General features: G+C 54.4%; 1 long non-coding RNA gene and 1 pseudogene across 2 annotated transcripts; both read right to left on the bottom strand.

Annotated features, from left to right (window-relative positions):
• LOC101387609 (cationic amino acid transporter 4-like) overlaps positions 1–16,080 on the bottom strand; it is a 351,414-nt pseudogene that overhangs the window by 235,375 nt on the left and 99,959 nt on the right.
• Positions 2,381–15,444, bottom strand: LOC147912406 (uncharacterized). 2 transcript variants are annotated; one of them, XR_015549906.1, is made up of 6 exons: positions 14,667–15,444; positions 14,177–14,266; positions 4,069–4,141; positions 3,615–3,875; positions 3,213–3,510; positions 2,381–2,726 (listed from the first exon to the last, which is right to left on the bottom strand). It is a non-coding gene; the product is annotated as an uncharacterized LOC147912406 (long non-coding RNA). The 2 variants fall into 2 exon arrangements; XR_015549905.1 differs by lacking the exon at positions 2,381–2,726 and having other exon boundaries at positions 2,746–3,510.

The raw sequence follows: 16,080 nt of genomic DNA, 5'->3' as shown, positions 1-16,080 counted from the left end.
TGGGGTGGGTACCCCCAAATCCCTGCCTCTCCCTGGGACCAAAAGAGGGCTTGGCTCCTGCAGCCCTGTCCCTCCCCTCCTGACCGTGAGCCCCGGGGCACGGGGAAATTCTCCAGCAGGCAGGACTCAGGCCCCCGGGAGGATTCCAGAGACAGAACCAGGCCAACTTGATGGGGGCTTCCATGTCCTCTGTTAGGGACATTCTCTCCAGCCCCTGGGCTCCACCTGGGATCTTGGTCAGAGCGTGGTCCTCATATAGTTGCCTCAGGCTGGGGTGGGCAGCTGCCCAGACATGGTCTCAGGTGTGACCTTGGGCAGCAGTGACAGATGAGTCCAGATATACAGTCTCCCCACCCCACGGCTCCCAGGATCCTGGTGAGCAGGTTCCAGGCTGTGGGCTGGGGTCACCAAGGAGACAGACAGAAGATCCCACAGGACCCCATGCCCACCAACTCAACCCCTCCCCCCTCCCCCCATCCCAGCCCCCCACAGCCCGAGGGCTGCCACCAGGAAGGCGCTGGTGCTCAAGAGCTGAGCGCGTTTGGGCCCAAGAGGTGCCTGTGCCCTTGCCTGGGGTCCTACGGGGTCGGATTGTCTGCCCATCACACTCCTCACTCCATGGATGAGGCCCAGAGCTGGGAGGGGACCTGCCCTAGGAACCCAGCCCCAGAGCAGCTGAGACGACTTCTCTCGTCAGGCTTCCTTCTCCCTTGCCTTAGACTCTGGTTGCACAGACCCCTACACAGGGCAGCTGTGAGGGGAGGGGCTCCACTGTGAAGGGAGTGCTGGCAGGGGGAGGAGGGCTGGGAGCCAGGCAGGGCCAGAGTCCGACACAGCCAGTTTGGGGATAGCGGGTGAGCGGGGAGCTGCTGGGAACACTGGAGACAGACTGGGAGAGTGTTCTCCAGACCCAGACCCAGCAGGAGCCCCACTGGACCAGCGCCCCATGTTGCGTTCCCCTGCAGGTCTCTAACAAAACTGGCTCTTGTGGTCCCAGGCAGCACCCTGCCGAGGCTGGAGTTGGGGGAGGGACAGTCAGTCTGGGAGCTGAAGGGTGGAATTCTCCCCCCACCCCATGTCCTGTTCCTGCTGGGCTTCATGAATGAGTCCCCAAGGTTGGGACCCCACCCTTCCCAGTCCTGAACCCCCAACCAGTAGAGACAGGCTACAGGCCTCAGGAATGGGCCAGAGAATGGGTGCCAGGGCCACCCTGGTGACAGTGTCCAGCTCCCAGCAGCAGCAGTGGAGCAGGTGCTGGGCCCCCTCTAAGGCACCTGGGCAGCCAGATGTGGGGGTGGGGAAGCCTGCACAGGAGGAGGTCCAGCCACCATCCTCCAAAGTGTGGCCCAGAGTCCAGGCAGGTCCACAGCTCCCCTCCTCAGACTTGGACCTCCAGGAGAAATGGGCTTCCCCATCCACGTACAACAGCAGCAGGTCATAGAAGAAGGTGATCTGGGAGAGGCAGGACAGACCCACGTCCTGGCCCCCACCCAGCCATCCTGCTGCCTCCGAGCCCTCACCCCGAGACTCATGTCAGCACAGGGGCTCGGGTGTGCACTCGGGGGGCACGTGCTTGCCGGCAGCCAGAGGGAGCCACGTTGGCCAGACTCACCACACCCAGCCAAGCTGCTCCAGTACCCAGAGTGAGGGTTGTGGGGATGAACCTGAGCTTCCCTACCTGCGGGAGACCTGGGCGGAGCCTCTCTGGCTGTGGCTGTCACCCCCTCCACCCCTCACCCCTGCCTGCCCCCACCCGCCCCAGCCTCTCCCCTACCTGCCCAGTGATGAGGATGTCGAAGGATCCCGTAGAGCTTGAGCAGGCTCTGGGCCTCCAATCCTGAGGCCTCCCACCAGTGAGCGGCTGCCCTGGGGCAGCAGAGAGTCTAGTGGCCTGCTCTGGCCACTCCTGGTCTGGGCTGCCCTTCACGGGCCTCGTCTTACTCATCCATTGACTCCATCACCCCCACCCCAAGTCCTGGGTCTCAGCCCTGTGTCATTGCTGAGGACACAGGGGACAAGCAAGCTGGGACCTGCCTCTCAGAAGCTCCCTGCCTGCTGAGGGGATGGGGACAGAAGGGTCCCTAAACAGATACTGGCAGTGAGGGTGGGGGAGGTGGGGGGTAGGCCCAGGGTCCAGAGAGGGGCACTCACTCTCCCCTAGGAACCAGGGAAGGCTTCCTGCCGGGAGACTCGCAGGCTGGTTTCCCAGGAGTCAGGAAGGAGTTCTAGGCAGAGACGTAGGGGGAGCAGGAGCACAGGGTGAGGGGAGCAGGGTGTGGGTGGGGTCCAGCCCCATATGATTGCAAAGGGCTGGGGAGGTCAGTGAAGCCAGGCCAGGCCCAGCGAGCAGTGTCAGGGGGCATCACCTAAAGGCCTGGTGGCTGTGTACACATGCATGAGGGTGACGAGGTGACATGAGGTGACAAGAAGATGGGGGGGGTCTGCTTAGGAGACACAGAGACAGGACAATACATGCACACAAGATCCTTGGGTGCATTCTGGATTGGAAAATAAAAAGATTTAGGCATATTATTGGCACAGCTGGGGAAATTTAAATATTAGATTTATCCATCAGTGTTAAACTTCTTGAGCGTGACAAGAGGCCAGTGGTCACCTGGGGAAGGTCCTCATTCCCAGGACAATGTCGAGAAGGTGAGTGTCCGGATATCTGCCACTTACTTTCCAACGGTTTCCTGTGAAATCTATCTACATATATCCGGCTCACTCTAGAGAGGGAGAGAGAAGGCAAATGGGGCAAAATGGTAGAAAAACAAAAAAAGAAAAATACAACCCTGGTGAACCCAGATGAAGGCTATATGGGTTTTCACAGCACTAATCTTTGAGATTTTCTATAGATTTTCGTAATTTTTTAGATAAAACCTTAAGGGAAAAGTAAAGAAAGCCCCCTGTTCTGTGGAGGGTGATCCTGGAGGCGGGGGGAGTGGAAAAGGGGCTGCAGGTGAGGGGTCCCAGCTGCAGCAGGGGTGTGGGGACACCCAGGGTGGAGGCCAAAGGGCTCAGGAGGGAGGCTGGACGGATGCTGTGCTGGGGAACCTGGAGCTGAGAGCCCCCCCTCCTGCCCTGGGGACCCCTTGCACACACAGCAGAGCGTCCAGAGGGATGGGTCAGGCTGGGGTCTGTCCCAGCCACCACAGGAGGACAGGTGGAGGGGCACCTGGCTGAGGAGCAGCAGGCGGGCAGTGGGGCCGCACCTGAAGTCACAGCTCCTCTCCCGCAGCTGGAAGGAGTCATGAGGCCGCAGTTGGAGCCCCCGGCGTCCAGGTCACAATCCCAACGGACATGGATGCCCACGGCCCCGCCCTGCACACAGCGCATCACTGCTCCACCAGCACACAGGCAGGGACCCTCTCCCCGAGCCCTCCCAGAACCCTGCCCCCTAGGGACACACCAGCAATACCAGGTCCTCACAGACCCCTCCAGCCACGGCCACGAGGTCCCTGATCTGAACACAGGGCAGCGGGGCTGAAGCCTGGGTCACAGCAGCAGTGCCTGAAATATGTGGCGTCTCAGGTCTCCAAGGCATTGGAACTGGGGGAGGAGGGTAAGGCAGGGGACAAGGAGGATCTGGGGCGGCCAGGACCCACCATGCTGACCTGGAGAAGTTGAACTTGCTGACAAGAAGTCAACAAGAACGTGACAGTGTTTTGATGAACAGCGTGGAGTTCTCAGCCTGGAGCAGCAGGGGCTTCCTGCAGGTGGGGGAGGTCAGGGGCAGGCTCTGCTGGTCCTGGGACCTGACCTGGGTGTCGGGGACACTTACACGGGCACAGTGTCACTCTCCATGGGACACCAGCCCTGGATCTCACAGGTCCTGTGGGTCCCATTGAACTCCACACACTGGCCCGTTTTTATGCCTTGAAAACACAAGACAAACTCCAGGCCCTCAAGTCTCCACAGGGCCTGGGGAGGGAGTGGGCAGGGGGCTGTTGGCAGAAAGAAGACACACAGAGGGACCACCGGGCCTGCATGAGGGAGCCACCCAGGGTCCCAGCACGGCCCCCTGAACCCCCTCCCAGTGGAGGCGCTGGAAGACAGGCCCACAGTTACCGTGGCTGTGCGTCCCCGTCTCCCCTCAGGACAGTCCTCGTCAGCCCAGCGGTTCACAATGGGATGGAGGGTGCTGAGGTGGTGAGAGAGCAGAGTTGTCCAGGCCCAGGAGGTGTCTCCCCTTCGTGACCCAGCCCTGCTGTCCCTAAGGACATGCCCTTCCCCCTCTTAGCCCCAAGGGTTCCCTGAGTTTGGGGCCCATGGGAATGCTGGAGGGTGCAAATAAAAGGAAGTGATCAGAGTGGGGAGGGCGAGCAGCCCCGTCAGATCAGGGTGCAGTGCTGTATCCCAAGGCAGAGCAAGACTCCTTCCCTCCTGAGAGTTCTGTCCCCGGTGGGGGCAGAAGTGACTCCTCGACGCCCTGCTCCTCTGGTCCAATTCAGATGACAGAATAGGGAAGATGGAGGGACTCTGGGTAAGTTCATGCCAGGGTGGGGGTGCTGGGCGTGGCAGACAAAGGGCGGGACCCTCGTCAGAGGGCCTATTGGGAAGTGGGACCCCACACACTGGCCAAAGGACCACAGGCCAGCCCCTTCCCTGATTGCTCTGCTGTGAAACAGGGACAATAGTGCCTGCACATGGTCACAGAGTTCAGGGCATCAGCCAGGAGGGGACGGTGGCGAGCTTTCTGGGAGTCCCAGACCCCGGAGAGGAAGCAGCCTCAAGCGTCAGTCACTCGCACAGACATGGTTCTGCCAGGCGGAGGGTGGACGCCACTGTCCAGAAGAACGCAGCACCAGGGTGGCAGGAAGGGCTCGGGGACTTGGTGGCCACCATCATGGAGAGGGAGCCTTCCCAGGGTGGAAGCAAGGGCTGGCCGGCTCTGATGGTGTCACCTGTGAGGGCTCAGCCTGGCTGCTGCGTGGAGCGCACCTGGGGGCCCACAAGCAGACCACAGGCACAGCGGGGGCAGCAGGGAAACCCGTCGGGAGACGGAATGGACAGGAGGAGGGGCAGGGAGGTGTGGAGCCAGGTCCAGCTTTGGCCCTGGTAGATGGCATGGCCTTCAGTGGATGGAAAGAGGCTGCACTGGGAGAGGGAGAGGGTTTCTCCTTGGACGTGGTGGGTGCGCAACAGGAGGCAGCTGTGCTCGGGGCAGGTGGTCACCGGGGCTACAATTAGGGCATCAACAGAACAGAGGTGGCAACAGGGGCTGTAGAGGATCTGGGTGGGGGGAGAAGGGGCCAGAAATGCAGCATGAGAAGGACAGAGGAGCCAGACCACAGGGCCCAGGTCAGGGAGGAGAGCACTCAGGAGCTCCAGGCCCTGGCCCCCTGCCCCTCCACCCCTCCCTCAAGCTCAAGCCTTGAGTTCCCAGACCGCCCATCTTCTGGGTGCAGCCTTTGTGAATGCAGTACCTCTGGCCTGGCTTCCTGTCCCCTTGTCCACCTGGAAACCTCTTACACATCCCTGAGCCCTGTCCAGGGCCACTCCTCTGTCAGGCCCTTCCCGAGCCTGGCCCTGTGACAGCGCCAGCACCCCCTCTGGCATCACGTGCCCCTCTTGCACACACTCACTGCAGGGTGGGGTCAGAGGTGTCAGCGCCTGGCAGCAGCACCAAGGCACCCACCAGTGGTGGCTTCATGAAGTGGGCCACGTCCCACAGCCGGTTCCGCAGTGCCTTGATCTGGGTCACAGAAACCCCTTTGAGTTTGGTGATGACGGAAATCTGGGGGTCCAGGTCCTGCTCCTGGTAGCCTTTTGTGGCCAGAAGGGCCCACCTGGGAGGAGGCGATGGGCAGTGTGGTGTGTCCCCTGCACATGGTGAGCAGTGGCAGAGCTGGGCCCCACCCCCTCAGCCCCTACACCCTGTAGGCTCCCAGCACAGCATTCAGGGCCCCCGCCTCTTCTCCAGCCTCATTTCCACCCCAAACACCCTGCAGGTGTTCCCGCCATGTATCGGAGAGCCAATGCTCTCAGACCCAGATGCCCACCACCACCTCCTTCCCCAGCCATCCCCCTCCCCTGCCCGGGCCAGACCCAGCTCCCTCTTAAAGGCTCCCCTGACCCAGCCACCACTGTGGTCTTTCTCAGGGGTCCCAGGGCTCCAGCTCTCACAGGTGTCAGGGACTACCTCCTGCCCCTCCCAGGGCCTCCTGGGCAGAGTGACACCCATCTTGCTCTGTGCCCAGAGCCCAACACAGGGCTGGGGACAAGGCCCAGGAAAGGAGGCAGGTGGACACACAGGAGGACACAAGCTCGCGGCTTGCTCTTGTACCTGCTGCCTCTAGACAGACGGAGATCCTTCCTTCTGCCCCCACCCTGTCCCAGCCTGCCCCCTCCACTACCACCAGTCCAGCCCCTGAGGAGTCACCCCCCACCCTCAACCCAGCATGACCAGTCACGGTCCCTCCAGCCAACCTGCCCAGGAGCCACTCTCTTACCCCCCCACGGAGACCATGACCCCGAGCTGCAGCAGCCTCTGTGGGGCGCCCACCCCCCAGTTCCTGGTCATCACCTACTTCTCAGTTTGTAATCCAGAAGCCCCCAGCCTGTCACGGCCCCTGGGGAGCCCATGCCCTCAGCTCCTGCTGGCTGCCGGGGAGCAGGGTCAGCAGAGCAGCTGCAGCCCCAGCTGCACAGGAGGAAAAGCAGGCGCCCAGGCCAGGCCAGGCCAGCAGCTGGTAAAGGGACACTCCCACTGGGGGCAGGACCCAGCCCCACCCCCGCCCTGGGCTCAGTGCCCACCCCCAGCTGCCCTGGGCCTCCCTTCCTCTCCAGACTCCCTCTGCCTGGCCCTGGGGCTCAGAGAGGAGCAGCCCCTCTCCCCTGCCCTCTGGCCCCACTTCCTTGGGGGCTGAGAGGATGACAGGTGTTATAGGTACTTTGAGAGGGGGTCATGGGGGCGGCAGGAGCCCAGAGGAGGGGCCAAGGAAAGCTTCAGGAAGAAGGGACCTCTGAGCTGACACCCGCAGATTCTGAAGTTCAAGAAGCACAGCTGGGGAGGAATGTTCCTGGAGGAGGAAGCCGCATATGCGACGCTGGAGCCTGAGAGAGAACTGGGGCCCACACAGTGGGAGCGGGACTGTGGCTCCAGAGAGGAGGGTGGCTGGCTCTGCAAGGTTCCCCAGGCCCTCCTGTGCGATGCCAGGCAGAGCTGCCACAGCCCCGGAGGGCAGTGACTAAGGCCCAGCTCTGGAGTCAGGCAAGGTCCCCAGTCCACCGAAGGGGGCGATGCTGTACCCACCCGGGACGGCAGGGGGAACCAGCGCCCGCAAGGCGTCCAGCCCCGCGCCTGGCCCGTGGCGCGCGCCCTTCTGCGCCCTGACCAGGAGCAGGCTCAGGGCAGCGTGGGCCAGCGGTGGTTACCGCAGCACCACACGGGGTTACCGGGTGACTGCCGCCAGAGAGCGCGTCTCTACTGGCTGCCGGGGGCGCCTGTTTGCTGCACACCACATTCGATTGGTCCATGCAGCCGGCGGGTCCGCCCACATCCCCGGCTGCGCTGTAAGTGCTCCCTGGCTCAGTCCCAGCCTCAGTGCCCGCGACTGCGAAATGGGCGTAACCATGAGGAGTCCCTGTGAGAGGTCTGGGGAGCATGAAGAGCAGGAGGAGGAGGCGGCGGCGGCGGCCGCTGGGTGTCCTGCAGGGGTTCCAGAGGCGGGAGCTCGGACGCCGACTGGGACTCCGACCTGAAGACATAAGGTGCCCCAGGCAGGGGGTTCAGGCCTGTCTCCTCACCTTGGGGGCTTCTAGGCAGGGGTGGAGGGGGCAGGCTGGGGCCGAGGGCGCAGGCGACCCCTGTCCAGCAGAGAGCACATCCCTCCGTGGGACCCCTTCAGGGCAGCTGGCAGCCCCTCCAGCCCCGGGACTTCCCAGAAATGCTCTTGGCAGCATCAGCTGTTCCACCATCAGAACACGCTTCCAGAAAGATGATAAAATGCAGAAACCCTAGCCACACCGTCTAAGAAGATGTGTCTCACCCCCTCCTGAAATGTGATCAGGGCTGGGTTTTCCCACCAACAGGAGAAACTAAGCTGATGGACGTATAGAACTTAGAGAAGGAAAAAACAAAGGTCAAACAAAACAGTGTTCAGTTTTTATTTTTCTTATGCTTAATTGATCTAACAGATACATTTTGTTCAAAATAATCATTGTAAAAATACCTTTGGTGATAACAGTTCATGGATAAGTGAAATGTAGGAGAGCCGTTTTATAAGGGATGGGAGGGAGGAATTGGGAATGCTGTATTATAAGGGACCTGCACTAACTATGAAGAAACATAGTGTCATTTCAAAGGGAACTGAGGGTTAGTTGTAAATTTATATTTTAAGCTCTAGGGAAATCATTTAAAAACTTTAAAAGAAGTATAGTTGATATGCTAAAAGAAAAGAATAAAAGGAATCATATAAAATGCTCAATTAAAACCAGAGAAGGCAAAAAATAATTTTAAAAGGGCAAGACAAAAGAAGAAAGACAAAAGCAACGAACAGGAACAGTTACAAATATGGTGGATATTAATCCAACTATATCAATAATCACTTTAAATAGAAATGGTCTAAATACAGCCATTAAGAGACGGATTTCATCAGACGACATTAAAGAAATAAGAAGGAACCACATGCTGTCCACAAGAAACCCACCTTCATTATAAACACACAGAGAGGTCAGAAGCAAAGGAGAGAACAGGATCAGCCAGGAACACATATCCAAAGAAAGCTAGAGCAGCTGAATTAATTTCAGACAAAGCCGACTTCAGAACAAGGAAAATTCTCAGGGATAAAGAGAGGCATTCCAGGGCCGGCCCCGTGGCGTAGCGCCTAAGTGCCCGCGCTCCGCTGCTGGCGGCCCGGGGTTCGGATCCCAGGCGCGCACTGAGGCACTGCTTGTCAGTCCATGCTGTGGTGGCGTCCCATATAAAGTGGAGGAAGATGAGCACGGATGTTAGCTCAGGGCCAGTTTTCCTCAGCAAAAAGAGGAGGATTGGCATGGGTGTTAGCTCAGGGCTGATCTTCCTCACAAAAAAAAAAAAAAAAGATAGGCGTTCCGTCATGTTAAAGGGGTCACTTCTCCACGAAAACCTAACAGTCCTTAACATACGTGCATTAACAACAGAACATCAAAATATGTGAGGAAAAATCGATAAAACTGCAAAGAGAAATAGACAAATCCACCACTACAGCACTACACATTGCTCTCTCAAGAACTGATAGATGCAGCAGGAGAAAACCAGTAAGGACGAACTGAACAGTGTCACCATCAAGTGGATCTGATTAACATTTATAAAACACTGCACCCAACAAAGAATACACAGTCGTCAAAAGCTCACATGAAACATTCATCAGACAGACCACATTCCAGGTAAAAAAAAATGCCACTCCGGGCCGGCCCAGTGGCATAGTGGTTACATTCGCGCATTCCACTTCGGTGGCCCGGAGTACACCGGTTCGGATCCTGGGCGCAGACCAACTCACCCACTCATCAAGCCATGCTGAGGCAACATCCCATATAGAAGAGCTACAACTCTACAACTAAGATACACAACTATGTACTGGGGCTTTGGGGAGAAAAAGGAAAAAAAAGAGGGGGATTGGCGACGGATATTAACGCAGGGCCAATCTTCCTCAAAAACAAAAAAAATCCCATTCCTCAACAAATTTAAAACAATAGAAATCATATAAAGTATGTTCTCAGACCAAAAAAGACTATAAAGTAGGAAACAAAAAGAGAAGAATAGCTGGAAAATACCAAAATATTTGCAGATTAAACAACACATGGATCAAAAAGAGAAGTCTCAAGACAAATTGCAAATATTTTCCACTAAATGAAAATGAATATATAACCTATCAAAATGTGTGGAATGCAGTGAAAGCAGTACTCGGGGGAATTTATAGCATTGAATGCACATATGAGAAAAAAGAAAGATCTGAAACAATAATCTAAGCTAGAAGAAGAAAGCCTAAAGCAAGCAGAAGAAAGGAAATAATAAAAATTACAACAGAAATTAATGACACTGAAAATGGGAAATCAATAAAGAAATCAATAAAAACAAAACTAGTTCTTAAAAAAGATTAAAAAATGGATAAACATATAGCCAGACTAACTCATAAAAAAAGAGAGAAACACAAATTACTAATATCAGAAATGAGAGAGGGGCTATAATTACTGATCCTATGAACATTAAAAGGATAATAAAGAAATATTTAAACAGGGAAATGATATCTTTCCTGATGAGTTCTGTCGGATCTATAGCGACTCTTCAAAGGAACTAATTCAAATCTTCCCCTAACCCTTTCACATTAAACCTTTAATGTGCATAAACAAAATATTGATGAGGATATGATTTACTGTCTAAATCATTTCCAACTAGTAAGACTTATGCATAAATTAGACATCACCAAAATGCAAAAGTTTTGGGATCCAAAGGACTACCATTAAGAATGTGAACAGAGAATCCACTACACAGAAAAATTTGCAACTCATACACCTGATAAGAAACATACCTAGAATACATAAAAGACTACAACAGTTGAGTTATAAAAAGACAAATAACCCAATTTAAAAATGGGCCAATGAGCTAAACAGACATTTCTCCAAAGAAGGTATACAAGCGGCCATTGAGCACATGAAAAGATGTCAACATCATTAGCCATCAGAGAAACACCAATCAAAACCCCAGCGAGATATCATTTCACACCCATAGGACGGCTATATCAGAAAGACAGATGGTAAGTGTTGGTGAGAACGTGGGGAAACTGGACCCCTCACACACTGCTGGCAGGAATGGAAATGGTGCAGTCACTTTGGAAAAAATTCTTCTGGGTATTCAAATAGTGAAACAGAGAGTTACCATGTGACCCAGCAATCCCACTCCCAGGTATACACACCCAGAAGAAATGAAAGCAGATGTCCATGCAAAAACTTGTACAGGAATGTTCACAGCAGCAATATTCACAATAGCCAAAAAGTGGAAACAACCCAAATGTCCATCAACTGAGAAATGGAGAAATACCCTGTGCTACAGCCACACAATGGATATTATTCAGCATCAAAATCAATGAAAGGCTGACCCATCCCACAACATGGATGGACCCGGAAACCATTATGCTGAGTGAAAGAAGCCAGACACAGAAGGTCACACATTGTATGATTCCATTGATATGGAATGTTCAAAATGGGCCAATCCATAGAAATAGAGAGTGAATTTGTGTTTGCCTAGTGGGGGTTGGGGAAATGGGACTGTCTCCTAATGAGGAAGGTGTCTCTTTTGGAGGGATTTGGAGGGATAATGGAAAGCTTCCAGAATCAACTGTGGTGAAATCGCACAGTTCTGTGAATATACTAAAAAACACTGAATTGCACACCTTCAAGTGTGACTTGTATGTGAACCATATCTCACTAAAGCTGTGACAATGATTAACAGACTGCACTGTACATCATCAACATAGAAAGTAACCCCCAGAAGGGAGCACAGAATCTCGTTCACTCACTTTAAAGGATCTGAACTATGGCAACGAAAACCCAGAGGAATTCTATTAGTTAACGTTCTAGGTACCAGGACATCCTGAAATATTCATGAGGATTTCCATGTTTTAATTTTTTTTTTAAAAAACGGCACCTAAGGTTTAAAAAGAAAAACATTCACAAGTGTCAGGAAAGAATCATCATCACTCAGGGGGAGGGGAACACAGGGAAGTCATCAAATGGGAAAGAAATGTAAGATTTGGGTCACATGGATCGCCACCCTGAATGTGCAAATGGACCCACATTTATTACTGCTCCACCCCAAAGATGACCTGAGAAGCCAAACAGCCCAATGAACAATGTCTCTTTCAAAAGCATCAGTTTGGGGCCGGTCCCGTGGCTTAGCGGTTAAGTGCACGCACTCCGCTGCTGGCGGCCGGGGTTCAGATCCCAGGCGCGCACCAACGCACCGCTTCTCCGGCCTCATGGCCGCGTCCCACATGCAGCAACTAGAAGGATGTGCAGCTATGACATACAACTATCTACTGGGGCTTTGGGGGGAAAATAAATAAATAAATAAAATTATACAAAAGCATCAGTTTGGCAAAAACTAAAATATTAAGAAATAAATACTTTGCAATCATGAAGAATTGAATCTTCTAAATTCCCAGTTTTAAAACTAAAAACTTCTAGAGATTCCACATGATAGGCACTGAAGTGCTCTCCTCCTCGTGGCTGGAGTGGATTCCAGAAGTGACGGATGCCTTAAGGATAAAACTGGAAAGAATCCAACAGTGTTTGTAAAAGGCTCTTTGTTGACCCTGAATCTAATCCTAAATTGTACATTAGATAATAGACAGAAATGCAGATCAGCGCAACCAGCAGGCAAAGTAACAATGGATCACGAATAATTCAGTACTTTTGCAGGGATATTTCAGGACTCGTATCTATTGAAATTCATCAGGCTTTACCTTTCACGAGTGATCAAACACAAATACAAAGACATTTGGATTTGTCAAAAAGGTGTGTACCTGTTCTTTTTTTTTCTGTTTTTGAGGAAGAGTGGCCCTGAGCTAATATCTGTTGCCAATCTTCCTCCTTTTTTTCTTTTTTCTCCCCAAAGCCCCAGTAGATAGTTGTATGTCACAGCTGTACATCCTTCTAGTTGCTCTATGTGCGACACTGCCTCAGCATGGCTTGATGAGCGGTGCGTAGGTCCATGCCCAGGATCCGAACCAGCAAATGCCAGGCCGCCAAAGTGGAGCACGGGAACTTAACTGCTACCCCACCAGGCTGGCGCCGATGTGTGTACCTGTTCTTGACACCAATCTTTGTCCCCCTTCAGTTCACGTGATCATCACCGACCACAATACACTACCTTGGGCACACACCACTCACCTGGGCCAAGATGCCTGAGGTGCTGGTGCCACAGAAGTCCCAGCTACTTAGCCAGGTGACACCTCCAACCTCCGCCTCCTCCACTTCTGTCCTGGGTAGGTCAGGAGGACCCCACCCCGCCCTAGCCTAGGGGCTCTCAGATGGCTGTTGTGACCCAGTCAAGGGTTTAATGACTTTGGGGGGGCCTAGGATCACCAAGTATGAATACATAAAGAAGCTACCCTCTACCCACACTATGACATCAAGTAACCTCTTGACACTAAAAAGGAAGGATGTTTCCAGAATAAAGGACAGACCTTCCCATGAAACAGCAGTTGCCAAGTTTACACCGATGTGTGTACATAATAAATAAATCGCACTCACCCACACCTTTCTGAGGGCTTTCCTCCTCTCTAGACGGAGATGATGAGAAACCTACCTCCCAGGGGTGTGGTAGAATTAAGCATGGGGACAGTGTTGGATCCAGTCTCAGCACAGAGTAAGAGGGAAGAAGTGTCAGCCACCTGATTCTCACACACACATCTCCTCCTGCCCTTGATCTGTTCACTGCCCTCTGCCAGGGGAGACTATCACGGGCCAGCCTGGAGCAGAGCCTTGCCGCGGGAACCAAGCCTTGGAGAGGCCCGGGTGGGGACACCAGGTCACGAGGCAGGGGCCCCACAGCTTCATTTGTACAACGCAGCTTGGGTCCATCCTGCACACCCACCCGAGCGCTGACCCACTTTATACCAAGCACACGCTGGGCGGCCACTGTTGGAGCAAAATAGCTCCTGCCCCCCAGGAACTTCAACCCAGTGAAAGGAGAAGAAGTGACGTCCTCAGATAACCGATGATCACTCATGTAGCACTTTCTTATAGAGGTTTAAATAGAAATATAAAATCCTGCATTTGAAAATAGTCAAAAGAAATTGGAAAAAAAAAACGTAAAAATGAAATCCTCTAGCTACATGAGCGTGGGGGAATGATTTGCTTGTGGAAATCTGGCAGGATGCTCGGGACCTGTGAAGGCTGCCGGCTGAGCGTGCAGTAGAGACAGCGGAACAGAATCTCTCTGTGAGGGAACCAAGCTCACTGGGGGGAACACTCCAGCAAGAGTGGGGGCTGTCATTACTGGTCCCCAAATAACCTATTGTAGAATCTGACCAAAACCAACATCTGCCCCGACGGGTCATTTTATTCATGGACCCATGTGAGCACCACGTGCTTTGAGCTCTGGAATAGCAAGACATCGACTGGCCACACATATCAGGACCCTGCCTTGGTCCGGCTACCCTGCAGGTGCCCTGGTGCCCACTAGCGAGCCTACCTTCATCTGCCCGAAGCCCATGGTGACGGCAGCAGCAGAGGTGAAACCTTTAATGGCTGACGGGGCAGGAGATGAAGTCCAGCAGGAACCCTGGCTGGCCAGGAGGAAATAAAGAGGAAATACTGAGGTGGTCACAGCTCTGCCCCATCCCAGAGGACACAGGTGGACATGGGCTGGGAGAGGGGGTGTGGGTGGGATTGGGGCTAAGGACTAGTGGGTGACATACCCTATTTGGACTGGTTTGGAGAGCAGGAAAGGGACTTCTCCAAGTATCCTGGCCTCTAAGCAGAATGGAGTAGGGCTGAGGGCACACCCCCCCAACACACACACACACACACACACACACACACACACGCACACACACACAGCCCTTGGAAGGCAAAGAAGGAAATGCTGAGGGCAGGGGCATCCCCAGCAGGCAGGTGCCTCGGGTCCCCAGGAAGAGCAGAACCGCAGCCCCCACCACAGCAGGAAGGCCCGAGAGTCTTACCCAAGCGCAGGAGCCCATGGCTAACTGCATGCAGCCCCACAGGAAGGCCAGCAGCACAGCACAGGCGGGCTCATGGAAGGTGCAGAAGGAGACCAGGAGGGACATGATGGCCGTGGGGCCCAGAGTCACACCCCGGGAGGTTCCCAGGAAGAAATACACGAAGCATCCATGAAGGCAGAGTATAGGCCATACTGTTGGGGAGAGAGAGGGATGAGCACCCAGGAGGTACGCGGACACACACGGAGTCTCTGGTGTAGACGTTTGAGCACAGGGGTCTGTGTGTCCATCACGTACTTCAGGCAAACCAGCGCACACAGGCAGGGTAAACACTCACCCTCTACTATCCATGGGGGTGACCTGCAGTGATCAAGGGACTTCTTTTCTCCCTGCACCCAACTGGGGCCCCGGGTGCCACCTGCGGGAGCACAAAGGCCTGTGAGCTTCTGTGTGAGTGTGAGTCTGAGAAAGCGTTCTTAAGGCTGCGGTGAGTCATCCCGCTGGCCCCATCAGGCAATCCAGAACTTGCTGGATTGTGACACACGTGCCTGTGTGTGACAAGTGTGACAAGAGCAGGTACAAGGGTGTGTGTCTCCCAAAGGCAGTCACAGGCTCTAGATTGTAAATCAAGGCTTCTTGGCCCCACGGGGCTGGAACCCTGGGCGCCCCGCTTGTCTGGAGGGGATACTATGCATTTCTACTCTGTTTCTGGGCAGGTACTGAGGCCTGGAGTGGGGTCAGGCCATGTGCAGGGCAGACATCTCACCTGGGAGTGAGTCCCAGGTGAGTCAGGCCACCTCAGCATAAACTGGTGACTGGGGAATGATCGCGAGCCTGACAGAGAACCTGGCGATGAAGTCCATCTTCAGCCACTGCACAGAGCAGTGGGACAGCCAGGCGGCGATGGGCAGCTTTCTCTGCAAGGCCGCAGGGGGGCAGCAGAGGCCCGGCTGGGCCATGCAGGGGCCTGAGGGCCTGGCCTGAGCCAGCACCTTCACAGAAGAGGGCATGCCTGGGGTGGGCATGAGGGCAACACAGACCAGCAGTCAGGGTCCAGGCTTCAGAGAACCCAGCAATAGGTGCTGGTCCAGGGGCATCAGGAGAGGTACAATCTGTCTCCCTCCAGGGGGTCTGACCCAGATGGTTAAATCTCCCCACCTTGCTGGTCTGACAGGAGAAGCCAACCATTGTGCCGATGGGGCCTCAAACAAAGGTGGAGTGTGCCCCCTCCCTGCTCACTGCTCCCCCTGAACCCCACCTGCCCAAACCCTAGGTGCCTTCTCTCCCTCCATCAACGCTGGCCTGGAAGAATATGAGAAACAGATTTCTCAATGAGAAGCCTAAACGCTAATTAGACTCCAAGTTTCTCCTCCCGGGAGAATTTGTTTGTTTTTTCCTCCCCAGAGAATTTAACGGG

Source organism: Ceratotherium simum, chromosome 35 (genome assembly GCF_057802395.1).
Source record: "Ceratotherium simum simum isolate JZ-2026a chromosome 35, ASM5780239v1, whole genome shotgun sequence".
Classification (NCBI taxonomy): domain Eukaryota; kingdom Metazoa; phylum Chordata; class Mammalia; order Perissodactyla; family Rhinocerotidae; genus Ceratotherium; species Ceratotherium simum.
The sequence above is the reverse complement of the archived record's forward strand: the minus strand, read 5'-3'. Positions and strand labels throughout refer to the sequence as shown.